The sequence below is a fragment of the Oenanthe melanoleuca genome, chromosome 2 (genome assembly GCF_029582105.1).
Source record: "Oenanthe melanoleuca isolate GR-GAL-2019-014 chromosome 2, OMel1.0, whole genome shotgun sequence".
Lineage (NCBI taxonomy): Eukaryota > Metazoa > Chordata > Aves > Passeriformes > Muscicapidae > Oenanthe > Oenanthe melanoleuca.
Window position 1 is genome coordinate 77,886,924 of NC_079335.1, and position 25,224 is coordinate 77,912,147.

A 25,224-nucleotide genomic window follows, 5' to 3' on the forward strand; every position below is an offset into this window, starting at 1 on the left:
TTTTGCCAGTACATTTGCTGCCAGTTCTTTGAGCAGCCCAAAACACTCATTCATGGCAGGTACAAATGCAGTCTGACAATTCCTAACAGTGTTGCTTGTTTCCAAATCACAAATAGTTCTGAATCTAGGAATGAACCAGGGTTCAATTCAAGCTGCTGCCTGCCTATATGTTTTTGAAAGATTGTATAAATAAATTTTGTCTCCCTATGCACTGCAGCTGTGACTACAGAGAGAGTCTCACATTGAGCTGATTATTATGCAAGTTGTATGTGACTTTGGCACTACTGACAGTGTTTCTGTAGATTTTAGAGTAGTTTAGAAAGCTCTTCTTATACCTATATAATTGCTGTACTAGCTTCTGTTGGAGTCTCTTACAGGTTGTTCAGGCAAGCAAGCCTTTCTTCATTATTTCTTAAGCAAGGGTTTGCACTCTAGTCAGCAAGGAGAGGATAAATGAATTTAACTGTCAGGTTCTTAGCCATCTCTCTTTCCACAATGGTATTTTTGTAGGTGCAATTACTACTATCTTCTTAAGTAAGTGTTGAGTTTTCTAGAGAATATTGTAAAGACTGAGGATTGAATGTGCAAATAGCTCTTGTTCCACAAGTTTCAACCATCTGGTTGCTTTAAAAAAAAAAACAGGAAAGGGAAGTGCCTTAGGGGGTGAAAATTATAATTAAAATATTTTAGAAATAAAATATTAACACTTCAAAATTCAACTTTTATGTTTTCATCAGAGTTAAGACATCTGGACTTGGAAGGCCTTTATTTTCTGCCTGCATTTGAGATAAACATCCTCTGTTTTTGTAGTGTGCAGTAAATAACCCAGTACAGCAGAGCTGAAAATTCACAGCAATGATTTTATCCTCTGTGCTGTCGGCAGGTTTTATTAATTTTCTGTCTCTTCTACAACTTGCTGCAGTGATTATGCAAAATCATTACAGTCACAGCACAAAACAAAGAAACACATCTTTTTTTTAATCTCTATGCATTGGGTGCTAACTTCATTTTATAGCAACATTGAAATGTATCCCAACAACAAAGGGATTTATGCTTGGCTGAACAAAATGCTGAGAGAAAGTACATTAGTGTTTGATGTCTACATCACACTCAGTTTTCTGTAGTTTTTATCATGAAGTTATATCTCTGAAAGCACTTTTTACCCCACAGCAAAAGATGTCAAATAATGAATAATTTGACCGGGTCTTGAGATTTAGGATAAAACAATATATGCACATGAGTAATATTTCTTAGTATATGCCCACATTTGCTGAAATTAATATGGAAAAGCTTTGGTCTAAAGCACTTAATGCACAAAAAAACACCAGTATCCTAAGGTTTTGTAAATCACCACCTAGATGGATTTACAGCATCTGAGGACCATGTCTAGCTCTCATATGTAGAAAATTAATTTCTATGTATATGATAGTATTGACCATGGCTGGATTCCAAGTGCCACCAAAGTCATTCTAACATTCCCCTTCTCAGCTGGAGGGGGAAGAGAAAATATAATGAAAGGCTTTGTTACCATTCAAATCAGAGAAGGATAATGAGAAATAAACCCAAATCTTAATATACCTTTCCCCCACCCTTCTCCTCTTCCTAAGCCTGTATTCCTGCTTCTGAGCATTCTCCTCTTCAGTGGCTCAGGGGACAGGGAATGAGGGTGGTATTCAGTTCGTGACACGTTGTCTCTTCCTCTCCTTCTTCCTCATGAGGAGGACTCCTCACACTCTTCCCCTGCTCCAGTGTGGGGTCCTCCATGTGCTGCAGGTGGGTATCAGTATATCCCCCATGGACCTCCATGGGACCGTGGTGTTCACCATGGACTGCAGGGGAATCTGTGCTCCATGGCCTGGAGCACCTCGTCCCCTCCCACTGCACTGACCTTGGTGTCTGCAGACATATTCTCAATCCTCTCTTCTCTGGCTGTGATTGCTCCGGAGCAGTAACTTCTTTCCCTTTCTTAAAGCTGTTATTCCAGAGGTGCTGCCTCAGTCTCTGCTGGGCTCAACCTTGGCCAGTCTTTGAGCTGGCTGGCATGGGCTTTATCAGACTTGGGGGAAGATTCCAGCAGCTTCTCCCAGAAAATGCCCCTGTGGCCTCTCCACTATAAAACCTTACCTCACAAAACCAATGCTCTTAGTTTTCTCCAAATGCTTAGGAGATTGAGAAAAACTAAAATATCCTTCTGTTGTGTGTTAATGAACTAATTTGCAACATCTTTGTTTCCTGTCAATCTATTAGCACATTCCATATTGGTGCAATTTCTCTATCATATTTCAGTTAAATATGTTGTTTGACAGCACCATTTTCAGCATATGTATCTTGTGTTTAAGCATGTACTGTAGAAGTTGCTTGACATGTCCTTTATAGTTACCAATTTAAGTAATTTCTCTATAGTTCTGCATATCTAAAATAATCCAGTTGTAGGAAGTTATCAATATTAAACAGAAGCTATATTCAAAACCTGTTTGTTTCATTTATAAGGACCTTATATGCATTTTGTATTAAATAATACATATAATATTTGATCATGTGAAGACATAAGCTAAATAAGAAAACATACGGGATTTTTTTAGATACCTCAAGTTTGTTTTCATTTTTATACCTACTACCATCCTCTTTTGTACACTAAAGGAAAAATACTCACAGAAAATGATGAGGACATAAAGAATACTACATTATTTCAAGGTATTACACAGAGTGAAGAAGTTTTCCTGAGTGGTGGTAAGTATATCTCTGAAAGTAAGCTAGAATTGCAGATAAGAAACAGTTATTCCCTGGGTATACATATTTCTTCCATCTGGTGCATTATTCTATGAACTCACTTCATTTGGCTTTGAAATGCTAGTTAACAGCTGGTCTAAAGGTTTTCATATTTGTTTTGTACATGTTCATAATTCATATGATTTTTAATATTCTCTGTAACATTTAACAGGTTATTTTATTTCAGTTTCATCATTCTGATTTTCCAAAACAACTACAGTTTAGTTTTAAAATAACTTACTTTTTTTTAAGACAAATGTGTGATGGAAGAAAACTTATATCAGGGACTATTAAAAAAATCCCCTTGATCTATATAGACTGAAGTTGGAACAAAAGTAGAACTAACAGTTAAGTCATTTAGTCCAACTCCCTGCACTGAGTAGGGACATCTTCAACTAGATCAGGTTGCCCAGAGCTCAACCAACCTGAACTTGAATGTTTTCAGGGATCTGGCATCTGCCACCTCCCTGGGCAATCTGTTCCAGTGTCTCACCCCTCTCACAGAAGGGAAGTCCTTCCTAACATCTATTATAAATCTCTTTTCTTTTAGTTTAAGACCATTCCCTTTTAGGACCATTCTTGCTATCTGCTTGTGTAAAAAATCACTCTCTCCGTTTTTATAAGCGCCCTTGAAGTACTGTCAGGCTGCAATAATGTCTTCCCAGAGCCTTCTTTTTTCCAGGCTGAACAACCCCATTCCTTCCATCCCTTTGGCAAGATCACTGATGGAGGAATTTAACAGTATATGGTCCAGTATTGACCCTGGTCACTGGTTACTCATCCAACAAACCTTTCTCATGCTTTGAAGTCCATCCATCCAGGACATGGCTGAGATTGCAGTGCTTGCAAGCCTTGCTGAAGTTTACGTGAGCAACAATCAGTCTTTTTATCTTTTTCTGTTCTTGTGAATTATCTTTTCTGTCTAATTATTAAATTTAGAACATTATTTCAGTTGCTAGCACTTACACTTAAGAAGGTGAATTTATATCAGATTCCTAATTAATTAAGTGGAACTGTCAAAACTATAAAGTTGTCAACTGACGTAAATTGGTATGGAACAGAAAATCATCGGATAAAAAAGGTGAAAGGATTCCTGTACATAAAACATATGCATTTTTTTGTCATAATGCTTAAATTAAACTTCCATAGTTGTCTGAACTGAGTGAAAAGGAATCAAGATCCAAAACACAGCTCTGACAGTAAATACATGGATAGGCCTCATGCATTCTATCTATTTTTGTGTACAGTCTGGCATGGGAAAATATACTTTTTATTTTCTTTCATGTTAGTTCTCTGGCATTCAAGACAGTATTCTTTTAAATTCAGGAAATACTTCTTTATATGAAGTTTGTCTCAATGTCAAACACTGATGACCCTTGCAAAATACTTTTAGAGCAATGCAAGATTGTTCACTTTGTGTATTAGTTCTTAATAGTTTGGGATTTTTTAACCCAACTACTTTACAGAACATTTGCCATTTCACAACTGGCAATTAATTTACACAGATCAATCAAAGATCTTTTGATAAATATTTCAGATTTTGTAGAAATAGCTAACCAATATATAATAGTTGCTCTCTATGTAGGTTGAGAAGGCAGCATTCAAAAATCAGAACTGTAAAATACTTGACTATTTATATACCAAATATATGTGATATTTAACATGTAGTAACATGCATAAAATGGATTGGTATCAAGTTCATGTTTTATCTACAGAGGTTTTGTTCTTTCTTGTGTCTTCATTAAAACAGCAGGTCTTTATTTGCATATTATTTCCTAAGGCTTTCTGTTTGTTTATAATTTAGCAGTTTTGATGCTTTTAATTTTTGGCATTTTGTTCTTCTATTCACCATCCTTTCTCACTTAAGGGTGCTGTAGCCCCAGCCCACTGATACAGCTCTGAAGTACCTAAATGTGCAGCACAGTTTCATTATTAATGAAAGCTTAGTATTAAGTAAATTATGTACTTTACAATCTTCACCTAGAAAGAAGCAAATTATTTCCATTTCAGTAGCAAGTCAGTACTGCAGATACTCCAGTTTTTGTCAGAAATTCAGACATGGGATCTTATCTAAAAGAGAGGAGAAATGTTGAACACATACATGATTGGGAATCTGCCTCTTTTCTCAGCCCCTAATACTTTCAAAATTTCTGCAAATTTCCTATTTAAGTTTAAAGGAATAGGTATTCTTGCTTTTTATTTCACTTGATAAGAAAGGTTCCATTTTCTTTTAACATTGTGTACTCACACATCTTGGTTTTTTTTTTTTTTTTTTGTTACACAGGATTCTGTGCTGCTGAAATCTTAATGCTCTGGCAGCAGAAAGTGATGAAACATTTTGTTTGGGCTGTTTCACAGAACAAAGGCTACCCTTTGTTGCTGCTGAGCACTGATTTCTGCAGTGCTTTATTTTTGTATCATGGCAATGTTTTCTGGCAATCATGCAGACTAGTGGTAGTGAGGTACCAGTAGACAGTGAAAAAAACATTTGAGACGTGTAAATGTTTAGTCTGGCCCCATACACAAAATCTTTGGACTTGGGTTTTACTCTTAGTGCTCATTCTTTTCCATTCCCTCTTTGCTACTTTTTGTAGCAGCAACAGTAGTAGTGCTAGAAAGGTATAATCTCTCAGAGATGAGAGCAGTCTCAGAGCAATGTTGTTTCTCAATGTCCTTGAGTCCCATGCAGTTCTATGGACTTGGTATTTCCAGTCTGATCAATTTATGATGCTCCTCTCTACCCTGATTTACTCTTGTGGATAAGACTGACTTCACTCCCTCAGACCCTGAGGCTGCCATTCAGTACAGTAAGGACTACTGAGAGTAGACCTCACCTGTAAAGGCAGAAGAGGAAAATGAGCACTAACATGTTTATGTGTTCTTCCTTCATCACTAGATCTCCTATCTTCATTAGAAGCAAATGGGGGATTTCCTTGGTCCTGTTTTGTTGCCAGTGCTCCCTTAGGTGACTTTTGTTTCCCATCATGTTCCACACCTATTTTACTCCCTAAAGTGATCTTTTCCCTGATCTTGATTAGGTTTGTATAGTATTGCCATGCAATCATGAGCATTTACACAATGTAGGATATTCTTTCTCTATCTGGGAAGAGGTTAATGTTGTCATATATGTCACAGCTTCTTACAGCCAGAGGTGGTTAGACTCTCTTCTGGAGTTTGCACTGTAGCTTTATTTCATAAAAGAACTTCCATGATGAACTTTGCTCTCCTATTAGTGTTGAAGAAAAAAGGATGTGATAAGAATCAGAAGTATTAGAGCAAAAATATGTACCAGTGTTGTTCAGAAATAGAGACCCAGAGTGAAGACAGGAAAATCTCTCTCATATTGAATAACTGTTGTATTGCTGAGTGGCAAAATCTACTTAACATCCTTTCCAATATGTTACAGTCTGTAGCTCCCAGGCCTGTTGATTCATTCACTGACACAAATCCAGCATGTAAGCTCCCTCCATAAGGGAAATTCAATAGATTTTTTCTTTTTTTTCAGGAATGTGGACAGTGTAGTTTATACAGAAATACATGCAGCTTTATAGTGTACTTGAGGATCTAAACAAACTGTCCAGAATCTCAGAATCTCAAAACAGTTTTAAACAGTTTATTGGCAGGTACTGTGAAAAGCTAAAACTGTAGGGAACTGCAAGTTTCAAGCAGAAAAATGGACATAATGAATTCTCACTGGATGTAAGATCCTAAAATTTGAATCTCAGTTCTTCTCCTTCTTGTACTATTATTTTTGACTAGTAGAAGAATTTCACTCCAATTGCTTTTTAAAATGAGAGGATCTAACAAGCTACTTTTTCAAAATATCCCTTTGGTTGCTGTATATTCTGTCATTACACAGAACTGATGTCAGATGGCTTTACTTTGGTTTTATTTGAACTACGTTAACTTTAGAAGTCACTGACAATTTTTGCTGGTTTTAAAATAAATTTTAAAATATATTGAAACCATGATAATTTCCTAGAACTCAAACTGCTACATTTTTGCTTTTGTCTTTTTTATAACTTTATCTCCCATATCATAATTCTTCCACTCTCTATTATCTTGTTTCTGGTGTATTTTTTACCTTTACTAATACAGCTTGTAATACATCAACATATTAAATAATATAGTACTTCTTTATCTGGACCAGGCACTCTAAACTCAAAAGCAAGTAATAAAATTTGTGCAGATTACATAGTCCCCAATAATATTATTTTGGGTAAATAAGAGGTACTAATGTCTTATCTTTGTTCCTTAAGTAGAATTCAGAAAGAGGATCACTGCAAAGTGTGATATAAATGGTGTGTCCCAGTGAAGATAATGTCAGATATTTATTATTGCACTTCCTATTTCTGTTAATGAATTAGCAGAATGCTGTGACTATTATTAAAGTCAGACTGAATAATGTACAAAGTTATATCAACAGCAAGGTTCAATTTGACAAAATTCTGCAGATTTTTCAGAGCACAGCATCCTAGGTTTTTTCTGCATGGTGATTTTGGGAAAAGCATCACAGCAAAATATTAGGTAGTTTCTAGAAAGACTGCTTCCTCCCAAAAACATTTAAAGAACCAGAATAGATTTGCTTTAATCTGTCGTTATATAAAAAGGATGTTTGTGAGGCTATATAAAGAATATTCTTGTTCTCTTATAGAGGAAATTATGTCTCTACTCTGTAGCAAATTTGAATTTCATGTTTTTTTCCAGTGAAGTGCTGTTCAAGGTGATTAAGGATGTATAATCTTTGTCAGTGTGATGTATAAACTCATTCTGCTTGCACTTCATGCCTTGCCTTTATGCTTACACACAGTAGTGGAACATTAACCTCCATTTTAATTCTGCAATGTTAACACGTAGCTCTTTGTAGTGAAGATGGTAAAGAAAATCAAATCATACGCCTCAGGGATTCAAACAGTGGCCTGCATAGGGGTCAGAGACTCCCCAAATGCAAACAAGGACACACGCCGGATGAATCTTGAAGGTGTCTCATTTCTTTCTCTGAATCACCAGCACCTGCTGTACCTGGAAACAGGATATCAGATAAACTGGCAGCAATCAGGCACATTCAGGTTTTAAACTAAAATTTAATCATGCCTTCACTTCACTTCAGAGAAAAATAATTGTCGTGGTCCCCTCTCTTTACACTGCAATGAGAGGTTGATTTGCTAATCTTCCAACCGAGTACAGAATGTGGTGTCTGAAATGTCAATTAGAGGTTTGTACTTCTGAAGACATGGTGAGATTTAAGAATTTAGTGAGGAAAGTTTCGAAACTAACTTCCACATGTAGAAAAAAATGGGTAAATTTTGGGTAGCTAAAAATATTATTGGGATTTCTGACATCTCCTACAATGCAGAATATAAAATTAAATAAATGGAAGGAGAGGCAGAAAATCCCATGGGTAGGAGTGAAGATGCAGTTCAAGACCTAAATTTATGTACAGCATTTAATCCTGTGGATGTGTGGATCAAATGTCTATAGAAAACAATCAAGATGACATTGGGAAGAGACTCTAAAATTAGAAAGTATATGGTAAACCTGATTTTAAATGTTTTTTATTTCTCTTTAAATGCTTTCTCTGTTCTACTGTGTTTTGTTTGTTTGCTTGTTTGTTTATTTTGTTTGATTGGGTTTTCCATTCTAATAGTAATAATAGTAATAATAATAATAATAATAATAATAATAATAATAATAATAATAATAATAATAGTTATTGTTATTTTTATTGTTATTGTTATAACTATTATTTATTGTTACTTGTTTAACTACATTAAAGGTATTGTGAATTTATTTGGCAGTCCGTCTGAATTATATAATCACTCTTTTCAGGACTTTGCACACTGTCTCAATATATCAACACACTGTTCTTGATGTGTCTGAGAATGAGCATCTTTTTTCACTTTGGCCTTGCAGACTAATTTGAAAATTCAATCATGGTAAAGATTGTAACAAAAATTTCTCATTGACCTCTATGATATCTGGTATAAAACAGGATGCTGTGTTTTGGAAAATACCTAGAAATATTTTCTTGTATAATATTGGAAGCTTATATACAGTTTCAAAGGGGATGAACACAAATATTTAATAACTGTAGCTTCAATAACCTTTAACTTCTATAGCCTTCTATAACCTTCTATAACTGTATATATATATATATATATATATGTACACACATAAATATGTATAGATACACTATCTATAACTGGCAATATACTAATTTTAGAATAGAGTTTCTTCTTTGCTCAGCAATCATACTAGGCACTCTTAAATTAGTGAATGTGGAGTGTTCTTATTGCACAAGCAATGGCCACAGATGGTCTTCATAAAACTTATCTCTCTTATAAAAACAGTTATTAATTCCCTTTCATGTATAGATTCAGCCCCCATGTTTATCTTGTAGATCTGAAACTGAAGATTTTCTTTAGTTTTCGTAATGCTCTTATAAAATGAAGTGGTTCTTTTTTTTTCATCCTTTTAAAACAAGTAAAGGAATTCTTTAAATTTAAACATCAGGTTTAATGCAAAGCATTACTTTTTTTCTTTGAGCTCTTAGTGTTACATACAACTTTTTTTGAAGTCCTACTTCAATTATATATTTCCATTCTGAACTTTGAAAGCTTTGGACATTGAACTTCTTAAGGCACTCAGTTAAGAATGTTAGTGATGTCTAGACAGCAGTGGTTTTAAAAGCTTGAGTGTGAGCATGTTTGGCTATAAAGAAAATGAATGTCTGCTGTTATAGGAAACCAGACTACTTTGAAGGCATTATTTTCCTAAAATAAATGTTACATATAATGAAAGTTCATTAATTCTTTTGCAAAATAGTGATAGCACTGACATGCTTATGTTAATTCTCAGTAATGAACAGATGTTCCGGTCACATTTATAAAATCAGAACATAAAAGAATATTTAACAAAAATTAGCATATCTGTTTACTTTTTTGTCTGTTAATCACTTCAGTTTTAAATAGTGATAATTTAAATTTAAAAACTACCTTTATTTCATATCTTTGTAAACTTATGCCATATTAATTGGGAGTGCTTGTTTTTTTTTTTAATTGCTTTTTTTTCATGAAAATATTACTATGAATGAGAGAGAGAATGGACTCTCCAAAGCTCTGGAACATATTTGTCTCTAATATATTTACAGACATCAATATTTCTTACCTCTTAAAATCATGGGTATTTTGTTCATTGTTGGGTTTTTAGCTTTTTTTTCCCAAGCACCTCCAAAAATTTCATTAGTAAAATTCTGATGGTGTGAACACATGCTAGCTATCAGGAAGCAGTGGTATAAATTTTTGGTCTCTTTGGAATCTGGCAGCTCATTTTTCTGCTTAACAAAATTAGAGAGCTGTTCTGACAGTCGGCAATGGACTGCACTGCACTGTGCCAAGAAAGTTGAGAAATACATCCTCTACTGAAGGTTCTGGGGAGGAGAAACAGTAGAAGGATTAAAACTAGTCTTTGTATTTTTAGATTTGAATTATATTAGTGAGTAATAATGGGAATCCTAGTGGCTACTTACTGTCTGGATGGTGGCCTCATTTACATCAGTATCTCTTTGCTGTCTGCAGTGTCCCTTTTACATGAATGTGTAAATGGAAGCCTTTAAAAAATAACAGTAGAACTGGAAGCCCTAATATAGATGCATAATGAGTATTTTCCTACTCTTATCTTAGATTGGTATAGAATGTCATTGAACAGCTTTTTTGCTGTTACAGAATGAGGCCATAAAAAATATTGGTATTGTGATCATCTGCAGAAAGTAATGCAGCTGTAATGACATCCGTGTTTGAAAATGACTTTTGCCATCTAGCTCTTGCTGTGCCAGCTAGCTCCTGTCTACACTGCTAAGAACGTGCTAGGAGGGAATTTAACAGTTTGTATACTTTTCTGCTGGTGTTGACATACGGTTAATAGGTTTATTGAAATTTACTATGAAGATTTGTATTCCTAAAAGCATGTTTGAGACTAACAGAGATTGTTGCTTAGTAGCATCCTTGGAGTGAGGCCATGGTAACTCCCCTGCTTTTGGTTATTTAAGGGGGGTAAGAGTAATGTATGGGCACTCGAACTGTTCACAAGAAGGATTACTGTGCAGTTCATATGAGATTTTATCCTGTCTTCCCTGTAAATCAGCTGGGACTTAGAGAGAGAAGGCTTCACATTGCTTCCCACATTTAATTCACCTCGCAACATAGCAAAATCTGCTGAGGAAACAAACTAGATTTAACAGGTATTGAATCAGGGAACAGAGCTGTCATACTCTGAATGAGATAGCTACCTGCTGCCACCAGCAAGGGATTACAGGAGAAGTGCAGGCTAAATATAGATTCTCTGGGGTACTTCAGCCAATAGCTTGAGCTGTCCTTGTCATGGGCAAGTGTAAAAAAAGTTCATTGTCATGGTTTCTACTCATCAGAATGAAAAGCTAAGTAAATATTTTGTTTTCCTGGGCTGGGAAGAGCACTATGACACTTTGATGGCTTTTCTATCTGCCCAGTGTGGAGAAAGAGATGGAAATTCTCTGAGTGGAATATTTAAATCTGGACTGTGATCCAAGCTGCTTTTAGTTAATTTGAAAATCTAATGAGTTACTCCTTAGCTCTTTTACTTATTCTTTTTTCTTCTTCTTCTTTCCCCCCTCCCCCTTTTTTTTTTCTTATAACTTGTATTTTAACTTGTATCTTTATGTACATAGATGAGAACTTGTTGGGAGGACATACACCAAGAAGAACATTATGGTGTGCTTGCTAGAGCTGGAAACTTTCTACCAAATTTGCTCTAAAAACATTTTCAAAATAGACTGGGTCCCAGGTTATGTAAATCAGCATAAATCAATTTAAATTAATAGAATTCATTGGTCACTTGCAGTTGATCTGGCCCACTGGGTCAGATATTTGGAACAGCATTTTCTGGATTTGTGGCCTTGCTTTGGCGGTTGACAAAGTGGGTGTGCACTGGCATGAATCTATGTGCACATTTAGTGGCAGGTGACTGGGGGAAATGGTGGATTGCTGTCTCTGGATTGAGTCTCTGGCTTCCAGGAGACTCTGCTGTCACAGTGGTTGCCCAGATGAGATGCTGCAAATTTATAAACGTAAAAATCTGTGTTTTGCTCTCTTCAGTGTTTAGTTTGCAGAATGGCAAAGTTTTGCAGTACAACTACAGAACGGGTGGTTGGATTTGTGACTACTGAATTTATATGGGGAAGGATTTTTCTTGAAGAAAATTGCAATTATATATAAATGAAACAGGCTATTAATACAAACACTAAATAATGGCATGGGAGTTGTGAAGAGAAGATATTTTTCAGTATGTATTTGTTTTCTGCAATTGATTTATTTACAGTTTTTTTTATCTCAAGGTGCTCTCACGTCATCTGCATTATATTAATTTGTACTGCAAAACCGTGCCTTAGGTTTCTGTGTAGTTTAAGATGTAGCATTCCATATCTAGTATAAATCCAGTTGTATAAATGAATTGAAGAAATACTCATTTTGAGAGTATTGAGAATTTTCTTGGTGTTATTCCAGATTAATGAATTATCTACCACTTTATAATTTCTTCCAGTAGTCATGTGAAGTTTTCCTGCTTTTTAAGTGAATGCTCAAGTGAACAATAAAAACATTGAAAATAAATCAAATTCTATCAATGCCCATTTTTCTTAAAGGAAAAAAATCAAACTTTTTTCCGAACCAAGTATACTTACCTGTCTTCTAAATAGTATCTGCTAATTATAGAAATGTATTCATATAACGTATGTATTAATACTTTTTTGTTTTTATAGAAGACATCTTCTCTCATGATCTAGCTTTGCATGCCATATAGTTTTATATTTTTTATGGATTTTTCTCTTAGTTAGATTTTAACAAATCCAAAAAAATCTGACAGATAGTTACTTTGCTCCTAAAATTCATACATACTGTTAGCTGCCATTTTCCTGTTAAATTTTTGAGATGAAGGGAATAATTCCTGATGTTAAAACTTCAGGTAAAAAGAATTTGATCAATATGGGGCTGAAAACTGGTATTGATACAGCAAATTGTAAGACTGCTATATGCATTGGAAATGGATTTTGGGTAAGAAGATTCTGGAGAATAAGATTCAGCAGATGTGATACTAGCAGGCCTATATAAATTTCATCTGGCATTTCTGTTGTCAGTGTGAAGTCCACTTAAGTGCACAATTTCATGGTTCACCAGTTACCGTCCTTGGCTGAATTTATTTTCTGAGCTGGTGAAAAAAATTGTTGGTTTGCTAGTTGGTGTTCTGAAGTTATAACTTTTGACAGAAAAGGCATATTCCATCAGGATCTTAAATTTTTAATTCAGTGTTTGTGTTTATTGATGGAAGTTAAATAATATGCAGGTAGTGCCCATCTATGAGATAATTCGTTATGTGGCAGCAAATTGTTAAGTTTCTCTTACTTTCTTTTTCCTAATATAAACTGCAAAGGATGAACACTTTTCCAGTTAAACTTCTCTGTGTATATATTATATATATAAGAAAAATTATAAATTATTTTTAAACAGCCCATGCATATTAAAAAACTTGAGATCCATTTATTTAAAAGCAATATTTAATTATTGTGCCCACTGACCTAACGTGATATTATAGTGTCTTTTTTTATCATTGCTGGCTCTATGAGAAACTCCTGTAGATATGATGTGGGATTTTTATATCCTTTAATAAAAGTTTTGTCTTGTCAATGGAGCAGAGAATCAAGAGCTGTCTTGTTACAAGTTTAGACAATTTTTACTTGCCATGGAAAGTAGCTTATGAAAAATCTGATCCCTTAGCTTTGGGCTGAAGGGATTTTTTTCCCCTTTATTTTGAAAATGTAGTGGATGTGATCTTCAGGAAACTAATTAATGACAGTATTGTTTTAATATGTTATTTGACAACTTTCCTTAAGTTCTTATTCCAGTATTATCATCTCAAAGTCTTAAGTTTAGGCAAAGAAAAGGTGATGAAAAGATGCAGGCAAGGGAGGAGATTTAAAGAGAAAATTTGTCTACTATAGAAGATCCCTCCCTCTCTCCCTATATTCCTCCTGCCCCTCTCTTTCTCCTCTGCTTCCCAGCAGATAGCTGCTGAATTAGTCTGAGGGGATAGGAGCTCTCACAGAAATTACACTGAGCAAAAGTGTCACAGGCCTTGAAGCTCCTTGAAGCCATATACTTGGTTCAGGTGCTGACAAAATCACAATTTTTTTTTGATATGTGAACAATGATACAATACTGGATGAATGATCCATTGTCCTTGGACATTTTAAATCTTATCATAAAGAGCTGCAGTTGAGTTTGGATCCAGCTTTCTCCAGTGCATCACAGAACTTTATTTCTATTCTATACTTAATATGTTCTTTATGAATTCTAATATGAGTTGATTTTAATTCTGCTTTTTGTTCTTTATATTGTCCTTGGAGAAGGATGATCTGAGCTTGTCATAGTATGTTCACATTTCAAACCCTTTATGGAAGGATATCAGTGTGACTAACAATACTAACACGTATAAGGATTTCAAACATCCATAAGGGCTTGGGTAGTACTAAATTCTTAGAAAAAACCTATTCATGTTCCTCTCAAAAGGAATTGTGATTAATACTTACACAAGAGGTACTGCTAAATTCATCTTGAGAAAATCCAAAACTGTAGTGTAGTCTTACCTTCGAAGCTACTTGTATAAAACTTCATAGTGGTTTTGGTGATTAGCCAAAGGATCACATGGACACAAGCTAAAATGCCAGCTTTCAGAACTCTCTGTATCTATACTGTAATCATGCCAGACCAGTCCTTCTTTAAATGTTTTAGTTCTCTGTTTTAAGTATTTACAGACTGTAAGACAGTTATGTCAAGTGCTTACCAGAACAATTTTAATACCAGAGTTTTCTGATTTACTTGGAATTTGGCTAGCCCAATTTTGAATTAAAAAAGAAATAGGGGGACAATATCTCAAAATTATATGAAGAAGTTCATTGGCTGCTATGATTTTATTATATTCTCTATTGTTTAACTATACAGCTGGCTCAAGGAATTTTCCATCAAGTGTTAAGTAGTATCCTTATTCACTTGTATAGCCAAATTAGACTGAGTCATAACTTAAACTCATGGAGTTGCAGAGAAAATAACCAGGCAAATTAAGCCTTGATGAAACTTCAGCAGTTATTTTCTCTGTGGTTTAGTTTAATTTTCACCAGTTTCCTTTCCAGAAATGGAAAGTCACTTGAGACTTCTAAAATGCTTACCAATGTAAGTGATTGACTCTTGTGCCTTATATATACATATAAATCATAAATTTACCAATTGCTCAGATTATTTGAAGCTCAGAAATAGAAGTGCAGTGCAGGGTGTGTCTCTTTCAGTTTTTGATGGAGAAGTACAGAACAGCATGGTGAGGGCCCAAGTAAAGTGAAGAGGAAAGAGATACTTCCAAATTTTTATGCTAGTGGGATTCCAGTCCACATATCTCCCTCTCATTTCTGCTACATATATAATTTTACTTGGCATACCTTCTGGCCAGACATTCTTCCCATAACTATTGTCAGACCTTTTGGGCAACTTTCCATTGCTGACTGATAATGCTCCAGTTGTCATAAGCATACACTTGGACACTTTTTGATAAGGACAGATGGGTTTAAATTGTTTTGTTAATTTCTTTGAGAAACATCTATTTTATTGGCATGGTTTTCAAGCTAATATTTATCTATACAAGAAAGGAAGATATGAAGACTGAAGCTACTTAGTTCCTCTTGAAGTACATTAAGTTGCTTTTGGTTTGTATTTGTTTTTTTCTGGTCCTGTTGTTTTCCTTGTTTCTTGGTTTTTTTGTTGTTTTTTTCCCCATAAAGGAAAATTAGATTATGCTGAGACCTGAGATTCCTGTTAGAGCTGCCACATGTAGGCAAGGGACAAGATGATCATTTCTCCTGATTGCCAGAACACAAAGGAGAACTGACAGTTTTGCAGACCCATAACTAATGCCCTCTACAGCAAACTGTGCCAAATTATATATTCAAGGGACTATGAGCCACTGGACCTTCAGAAGTTCAGGTAAATCAAAGAAGCTTAGGATAATCCAGAGGAAACCTTACCAAAGCTCTAATACCTTTGAATGTTGTCTATCACTGAGCCAGTAGGATTTAATATATCAAATAGAAGCTTTATTTTCTGGATTTTTTCCTGAGTCATTCATCAAAGTCATAGTTAGGTTAAGCAACTATAATTTTGAATTTTTTTTTTTTGAAGATTGATGTTAAAGCTATTAAAGTTTGGGGGTGAGAGGGTTTGCCATTTTTATGTCAGGGACAGCAAGAAGAAAAACCTGTAAAGAATGGAAGCTTTCATCTGATGTAAACCTCTGTTTCTTCTGTTAAAACTTGAATAGAAGAAAATTAACTTACTTCTTCCTCCACATTTTGATAGTCAGATTGGATGATGAGTAGCTTTTGTAGCTTACACTTGAATTAATTGAACCTTTGAAATGGAAATTTGAAAGCAAACCTGTATATTATTTAGGAAATACAAATTCTGTTTTAAAAGTAAGAATATCTTTTAAGAAGGTTGAAATATGTCAGAACGTGAGAAATAACAGCGTGTCAAATGTATGCTAGTGAAAATAAGCATCCTAATTGTACTACAAATGAGCTATTGCTGTTTGTCTTGATGGCTGAGTTATATAGAGTGCTTACTTTTAATTCATACAATTTACTTTGATTGCTTATTCTGAAAGGTCATTGGGGTTTTGGATATTTTTAAATAAAGAATATAAATTGCTGTCTTGTATGCCTAAACAATTTTCAGGGTTCTAAATCAAACTTTTATGTCAAGAAAGGTCAGTGTAAAAACACCTGTCTTAAATTTATAGATACTTAATTTCAGAGATACGTTCACATAAACAAAAATATAAATATAAATATAAATAAATATATATATAAAAATATATTTATATATAAATATATATATATATATATATATATATGTATGTATGTATGTATGTCCACTTCCCTTACAGTACACACTCCCTCTTAGGATCCTGACTGTTCTTGTAGAATGAAAGACTACAAAAATAATAGTGCTTTAATATAATTACTTGGATTTAATTCCTTCTTTACAAGAAGTTATGTTTGTAGCCAAAATGAATAGATTTGTACTGTGTACACCTAAGCCTCTGGAAACTTATAAAGAGAAGCAGGATTAAATTTCATTTGCATTTTCTGCTTTACTAAAGATGATATTTATGCTCTGGCCTTTCATTCACTGTGTAGGAGCATCTGTCAAATTGCATAGTAGGTCTAATCAATTTGGTCATCTATTTCAGAAGTTAAATGTGCTACTATTTGTTTGCCTGACAGATGTGTATATGCAATGTATTCACACCTTCATCACCTCCTGACGAATCTAGGCTAAAAAAAAAAATATTGAAAGAAAAACAGGTGACAGCTGTAAGATCAGTTGTGCGACTTCCAAGTCCAAGGCATTTCTCCCTGTCCTCTGATTAGCTGTTGTTTCTATATATATGGCTTCCCTGGAAGTCCTAATGGATGGATGGATGGCTGTCCACATCAAGTTACATATATACTCTTCCTGGTTAATTCCCAATTATGGAGCATGAACTCTGCATGATGTAATCCTGAGTGCTGATTTCCCTCAATTTTCAGACTGAAGGGCCTGTTGGAGTACCCTCTAAATTCAGTTAGAGATTGAGGGCATTGGATTCCTCTCTTACCACACAGTGGTAAAGCAGCCAGATCCACATCTATATCTTGATTGTACCATGAGGTTATTTTGTTGTCATCCTGACAGGGATGAGACCCAGGTGCTCATCAGCCCTATTGATTTTCTGCTGATAATATTCTGATCACAAGAGAAAGGATATCAAGGCATGTGTTTCTGCTGGCTGAAGAAAAGGCACCTCATATGTTCTAGTAGAATGTTGACAGCTGAGTTAACACTGTCATTAATTCTTCTTCTATCTTTAGTCCTTGCTCTTTCCTTCCACTGCTGCTTTGGATCTCATCCTTTCTGCTATTCAGTTAAGTTTTTCTCCTTGAAAAAGCTTGAGTGCCACTGCTGCAATCATGATACTTTGAACAGGAAGAGTAAAAGTAAAGGTTTGGAGGTTAATGTGATATAGCAGAGCGTAGAGGTTTTCCCGTGGTGAAAACAAGACAGACCTCCTTTATGTAGCCCTCAGTAGAAAATTTTACATGATTATGTCTTAAATTAGAAGTTAGAGAAAGCAATGTAGGTTATTAAAATGAGGATAAAGTATTGGCTAATGCAGCTATTCATGCTGAAAAAAGAAATATCAAGCAAAGGGAAAGCATTAGTGTTTCTCAAAGGTTAGCATTGGGAGTAATTTTCTTAAATGTTTTCATTAATGACCCTTACATTAATAGCAGGGAAACATTTTCAGCATAATCTGATGACAAAATGAAGTTGGAGAATACAAAAGCAGACTAAAATATTACAGAGAGAATGTTTGCTGTCAGATTGTGTGCCACTAATTTTTTGTTTTCATTGTTCTTATTCCTGTTGTCATTTAGGCTTTTCCCATGCAGATTTCCTAATCTGAAAAAAAGTGTCTAAGGGTATCTTTTACTATGCTGGTGCAGCTATAAACTGCTATTGTGATGTGTTTGCAAAAAGGGCAGAATGCAATTAGAAATATGTTACATAAAAAAAAAAAAAATAAAAAGAAAAAAAGGAAAAGAGACAATTGGTCCTATTAAGATCTCAATTAAACCAATTATGAAACATTATGTTCAGGAACAAAGAGGTAAGACAAACTAGAGCTCCAGCAGCTGCCAGTGCAGAAAACAGTCAAGAGAATGGGGAGCCAGCAAACCCCCTTCAAGTGAAAAGACTTGATTTGTTTACTCTAGCAAACCAAAGGCTCAGAAGAGTTGTGAGTGGAATTCACAAAGCTATGAGGTGTAAATACTGTGAAGAACTACCTGTCTAGAGAGCCATGCTGACACAAATAAGTGGGTATTGATTTACTCTGAATAAATATAATCCATAAATTGGAAGATTCTTAGTTCTTGGAGCAAACAAATTCTGGAATGTTCCTCCAAACAAAATTGTTAGGAAGGAAGCTGTTATTTTTTCTTTCCTTTTATTTGGACATGTCTTAAATTGTGAAAAGGATTTAAATGACACAGCATGTTCCATAGCAAGGGACTTTGCTTAGGAGCCTGAGACATATGTACTAACCCAGTGATCTTACGATGGTGGTCTTGCTCTTAGTTTCAGTAGTGTGAAACAGCTGTTTATGAAGTTTTAGGCAAGATTAGGAAAGAGATTTTAATAGGAATCTTTAAGTGTCTTAAATATCTGGGAAGAGCATTAGCAAATAGAAATTCAGAATATGTAATAACTTCCGTGTACATAGGTTCACAGTTTCAGAAATACACCAATTCTGCAAAGAGGGTGATAGCACCTTCAGTTATTTGCACTGCAATTGAAAACATTTTAATTTTGACATTCTTGCCCTGTACAGCAGCAGTGATTCATGGGGGCTTACAGTACCCTTTCAGTTATAAAGTGAAAAAAGTTAAAATATTTCCAGCTTTTAAGCTTCATAGCTAACAATGGTGTGTGTGTTCTCTAACTGTGCATGGCATACTGCTAGCTACTTATCCCTGCCAGGCAGTGTTCTGCTTAAGAATAACTGCTCTTGTTACTGTTCCATACATTGGGCACATCAGGCTTTGTGTCACTACACATTGGGTTATCTCTGTTCTACAGGGTCCTTGAGGACTCTTCAATTAGAAGGATTTAAGAATGCTGAACAGCATGGAAAAAGTAATCCAGCTGATAGTGAAGCTGGAATGCATGAGACATAAAGCAGTGGTATTTTGAACCTGTGTCTTCAATCATGTGGGCTTTTCATCAAAGCAGGAGAATGCAATGCTGTTGGTTGGAAAGAGAAAGAATAGGAAATGTTAGACACAACTTTGAAGTCAGTCCCAAAGACTGTTTGAAGCCAGAGGTCAGAGGTTATACGTGACTGGATATTGAAAGGGATGGAAATAACTTTTGGCTGTGCATTTTGTTGCACTTTCCTCCTGTAGGCCCCAAGAAACCATCTGAACAAAGAAATGAAGCCTCTACAGCCAGGTGTGGGACTCTGCTCAGTGACTTCATTGACTTTTTCTTTCCATTATCAGTGTTGGTCTTTTTGTCTCTCACTAGGCAGGCTTTCTTCTCTCCATCTCAAACCACTGTGCTCCTCACTACTTTCTCTTTGCAACTTTTGCTCTTTCTTCTACTGTATCATTATTTTTTCTATCCCCTTTGCCCATCTTTAAAGACATCATAGAATGGGCTGAAACTGAGAAGCCTTGTAAAAAATATAAGCATACCAGGAAGTTTTCTGCAAGGTCTTTGCCCTACAGACAGGATTTTCACAGATATGTTGATACTGATAGGTCTGGAGCTCCAGCAAAGACTTGCTTCACTGGAAAAAGATTATTCCAGTAGCAAGTCAGCTTAGTCACAAATACATTGGTTATGATGATTTAAGCATCTACAACTTCTTGGGTTACTTTAGTCGCAGCACTGGGATAGTTTTCTAAGGACAGAGGATTCTTCAGCATTTAGAGGCAGCATTTTGATCAGTCTTTCATAATGTGTATTTTTCCAGTGATATTGTTGGCAATTTATTGTGTAGATGAAGTAAAAAAGTATGGAGGCATGGAGTCTTAATGATGCTTTGCAAAAAGCATCCTCTTTCAGCAATTTTTTTTATCCCACTATTTCACCATCACCTCCTCCCTTTTTTTTTTTTTTTTTTTTTTTGATTTGGTTTGGTTTGGTTTTGGTTTTAGTTTTGGTTCTGCTCTGTTCTTCAACCAAGTGAAATTTCACTGCTCTGATACAGCAGCTACAATGTACGCCAGTTCTGTGTTTAGGATTTCAATTTTAAATATTGTAGTGATTTCAAAATATAGAAATGGAGAAAGACTGAGTATGTACGAAAGAAAGAATTAATAGAAAAGCTTGTACTCCTCAGTTTTTAAGCAACAAAAAATAAAAGACTGGTTGCAGAGGCAGATGATGCCTCAAAAGTTGGAGTAGGAATTCTATGCCATCTCTCAACTACTTCTTGCTAGAAAGAAATTACTGTCTTTCTTTTGGTCTTGCCATATCCTAGTATTCCTCCAGCATGAACTTTGCATCCCTCTCCTGTACTTCAGGAGTTTGCAAACAACTTTTTATGCTTATTTTTAATTTTAGTATATGATTACTTAAAGGAGGCTATAGCTTCTTTACCCTGCTCAATGGCAGGAAAAGCTGCTCAGTGCAAAGCCTACATTCTAGAGTATACATTCTTTTATATTAAATTCTAGTGGCTTGTGTTTGAGTCCTTAATAATTTGGGTGAAAATTATTATCACTTGTGATTATGTGGCTTGGAATCCTAGCATATAAACTGTCACCCATTAACTGTGGTTTTCCTTATTTCATACCTGGAGGAGGAACGGAAATAGATGGAAAAAACATTCTTATCTGTAGCATTGTCTTTTTTTTTTTTTTTTTTTTTTTTTTTTAGAGTGCGGTAATGTTAATTGGGGGGACTAAGAATTAAGAACTTTATTTCCATGTGTTTATTTCATCCTGATCCAGTCAAGAATCTTGCTACAGCTCTGCTGGGTGCAGAGGAGCCTCTCTGAGTTCAGCCTTGGATAGCTAAAGGCACTGTATCCTAAAGCTGCCAGCCTGCCTCAGGGGACAAGGGAGCTGTATCATCCTTTTATTCCTTTCCCTTTCTCTCTTATCTACTGGTACCTTCCATCTCCCTGGTGATAGAGTCAGACTAAAAATTTGTTTGCATAAGCATGACCACTTCTCAAATGAGATGGTCACTAAAGCCTCACTCTTAGACATAAAGCCCCTGAAGTTCCCCAGAGTTTATCTGCTTTTTAGCAAAGTTAATATTGAAGGATCGAGGAATATCTAGGAGTCCATTAGATGCTTTTCTTGGCCATTTCTGAGGATTGCCTGACTTGTTAATTATGGAATAATTCAGGTTTCTCTTAGGAAAACTAACTTCTATTGATCTCAACTGTGAGGTTAGCTCAGGTGGTCGGAACATGGTGCTAATAATGCCAAGTTTGTAGTTTTATTCCCTGTATAGGCCGTTCACATAGGAGTTGGACTCAATCCATGTGGGTCTTTTCCAACTGAATATTCTATAACTTCTATAACTTCTTATTCAAAGTAGTAAATTTCTGGAGTTTATGTGAATATAACTTAGTGGTGCAAAATTTCTCTAACATTTGGTTTAAAAATTTTGTGTGTACGTATGTACATATATATATAAACAGAAATTTGCACATTGCACTGTCAGCATTACAAACATCTGTTTTGGACTTTGTGGCATTCATATGGCTGCTAAATAGTTTATTTTTTTTCCTTTTTTAAAGGAAAGGTATTAGGGGACAAACCATTAGTTGATCAGCTCCAACTGTATTCAACTACCTCATACTTGAGTTTGAACTGAATTTATTATCAAGTTATCTCATTATGTTTTCCATTTGGAAATTATCTCATTATGTTTTCCATGTTTTGGAGTTTTTACACGAAAATAGATCTCAAGACATCTGTTACTTGCTGTTTTACCAATATAGTTTTGAATTCTGTAAGCTCTTACTTGGTAGAATTTCTTTTGTCAGATACCAACAACTGTAAGATGTAAAATGGTTTTGCAATGTTGGAGGTGATAGTTAGAAAACTATTTCAGTTAAAAATTCTGTGACAATGCAATTTTGTATCTCTTAAGATATTTTTTTGAGCTTTGGTGTAATGAAGTAGAAATTGATTCATCATATTTTTATTCAAAAAGCATCTTTTTTTTACCAGGATCTCATAATAGCACACAGTATTTTTTAAAATAAATCAACTTTATTTTTTCACTATCTATTCAATGTCCTATTTAAGAATCAAACAAAATATTTCAAAATCCTAGTGGACTGAACCATCAGGACAAACAGCCAAAACACATAAATGGTCACAGAAATTTTATCGTGTTTTCATTAAATGAATATTGTTGTGTAACTCAAACCAATAAATTAATTGCATCAACTGCAAAGATTTACAGGTGATGTGCACCAACTTTCAGTTCTTTCAGTTGTATGCAAAGTAATTTCTGTTACTTTAAATTTATGTTTGCAAAACAGTTAATGGTAAGATGTTTTAACAGGATGGGCAAAGAAAAGGCAAAATAAATTTCAGTTTGCAGAATAGGTTGGTCAGGCAGCCATGTACAGCTTCATCAAGGAATGTTGCAGCTGGAGCTCCTGCTGGAGGAATTTTGCAAAAGCAGTTGTGGTGTGTATGTCATCAACAAAAACTGGTCAAAATCTCGGAGAAAATGTTCAGAATTTATCAAATCATGTGAAAAATTAAAGTTCATCTTAGGAACTTACTTTCAGGCTGAATTCAGCTTTAAACTGGGTATCTTGGGTGTTGAGAGCAGTACAGCCATATTGTTGCAGTAACCTGTGTCTTTGGATTATGTGGATTACCAGCATTTTCATAAGAATGCAGTCTCCTGCACAGCACTGCTGGGCAGCAAGCCACTGCACACCTAGTGTGTGTGTGAACTGATGCGTTTCAACAATATAAGTTTGTTTCCTGAATTCAGGCCTGAAAGTATTCTTAAAGACAAAAAGCTTCTTGCTTTGTATTTTAATTCTTTGTTTCAAAATTTAAATTTAAATTACTAGTATCTCATGGAAGCAACCTGGAAGCTTGCTAGGCCTTGCCAGTAGTTCAATAAGAATTTTTAGAATATAGGTTAATGCGGTCAATTTTTTTTTATCTCTCTAAAGGGTAGGTAGCATTCTCTCTACTACACCAAGTTCTTCACTCAATTTATAAAACTTCTTTTAACTTTCTTTTAAAATTTATATAGCATAGCAATTATTCTTGAATAAGAGGTGTTCAAAAACACATTATGGTGAAGTATTAAAAAAAGTCAGAACACCTTAGGACAAAGATTTAATATTTATTTTATTTTGTTTGTCCTTTTTGTTTTAGAAATAATAATTCACTATAAAATGTGAGGAAAATCAAGAAATAAGGCTTCCTTTCTTCTTTGCATAATATAGTTGCTTTGTTCTGAGTTATGCATGAGCTATTCTCTTTTGTCTGTTTCTAATATGAATAAATATTTCATGCGAAACTTTAATATCTCATTTTATTCAAATTCAGAGAAGTTAAAAATTCAGTGTCTATGTAGATATGTATATTTTAAAATTTTAAGTTTCTGTCACTTAAGCTGTTAAATTAAGTCACTGAAAACTTGGCATTGTACAAAGGACAGGAAAGATTCAGGTGTGCAATTTAGTGGCAAACTACTGAAAAAATAGTGACATACTAAATTTGAGCTATATTAAATATGAACATGATATTTTCTGTATTATTATAAGAGAATTCTTATGCAAATCGAATACTAGAGATTAACTTAAAAAAAAAATATCTAAAACAGTTAAAAGCTACTTATTCTTTAAACTTTCCACCAGTGTTTTCTTATAGCAACTTTTAAGAAAAATAAAATTGCTTATATCTTTCGTTTTAAGATTATACCACAGATGTCAGGCTTTCTGGAATGTGTTGAATTTATGACTTTTGCAGGGATTTACTGAGTATCAAATGAAATGGGAATTCTGCCATTCTGGTTAGTGGCTTTGTACATCTGTTATTGCAGTGTGTAAGGAAAGGAACACACTTATGGGTGTTTAAGTTTCATGCAATATAATTTGAGCTACCTGGCCTTTAAGCTGGGATCCAGATACTGTGCTAAGCCCTTGATCTCAGAGTGAAATGTGTGATAACATTAAGACACCTCAAACTGTGATGTGTAGCAGCTGCACTCCTTGTTCAGCAGTTTGTTCAGTCTTCCTGTTGGAAGAGAGCAGAGGTGCATATCTGAGGTGGTGGCTTGCTGCTGTTTTTAACAGGGATGGTCCATATATAGGCCTAGAAAACTGGGAAAACAATTTACCATCCTCTTTATGTGGAGAAGATGAAAAATTATCTCTGTCTATATGGCATCATATAAGAGAGTGATTGATCTTTAATGTCCTGCTGCAAGTAGAAAACCTCAAGCAGACAACCCAAAAGCAATATGTGTCTACTAATACTTGTTTTGTTATCCTTGCTTCCTCAAACCTTCCTTTATTTTGCACTTATTATTAGTTATGCTGAAAAAACAGTCTCAGGTTATAACTCCATTTCTCTAAAAACCTGTTTCCAGCTCTCTAGAGAATTTAATGATATCTCTTTTAACAAAATTCCCCCAATTTTTCCAAAACATGCTATCTTTTCAACAGAGTTAAATGTAGCATGTAAGATTGTTGCCACAGCGATTACATCTTACAAATATGTATTACTAATTTCTGTGAGAAAAAATTGTATGTCTGGGTAAATGTTAAATCCCA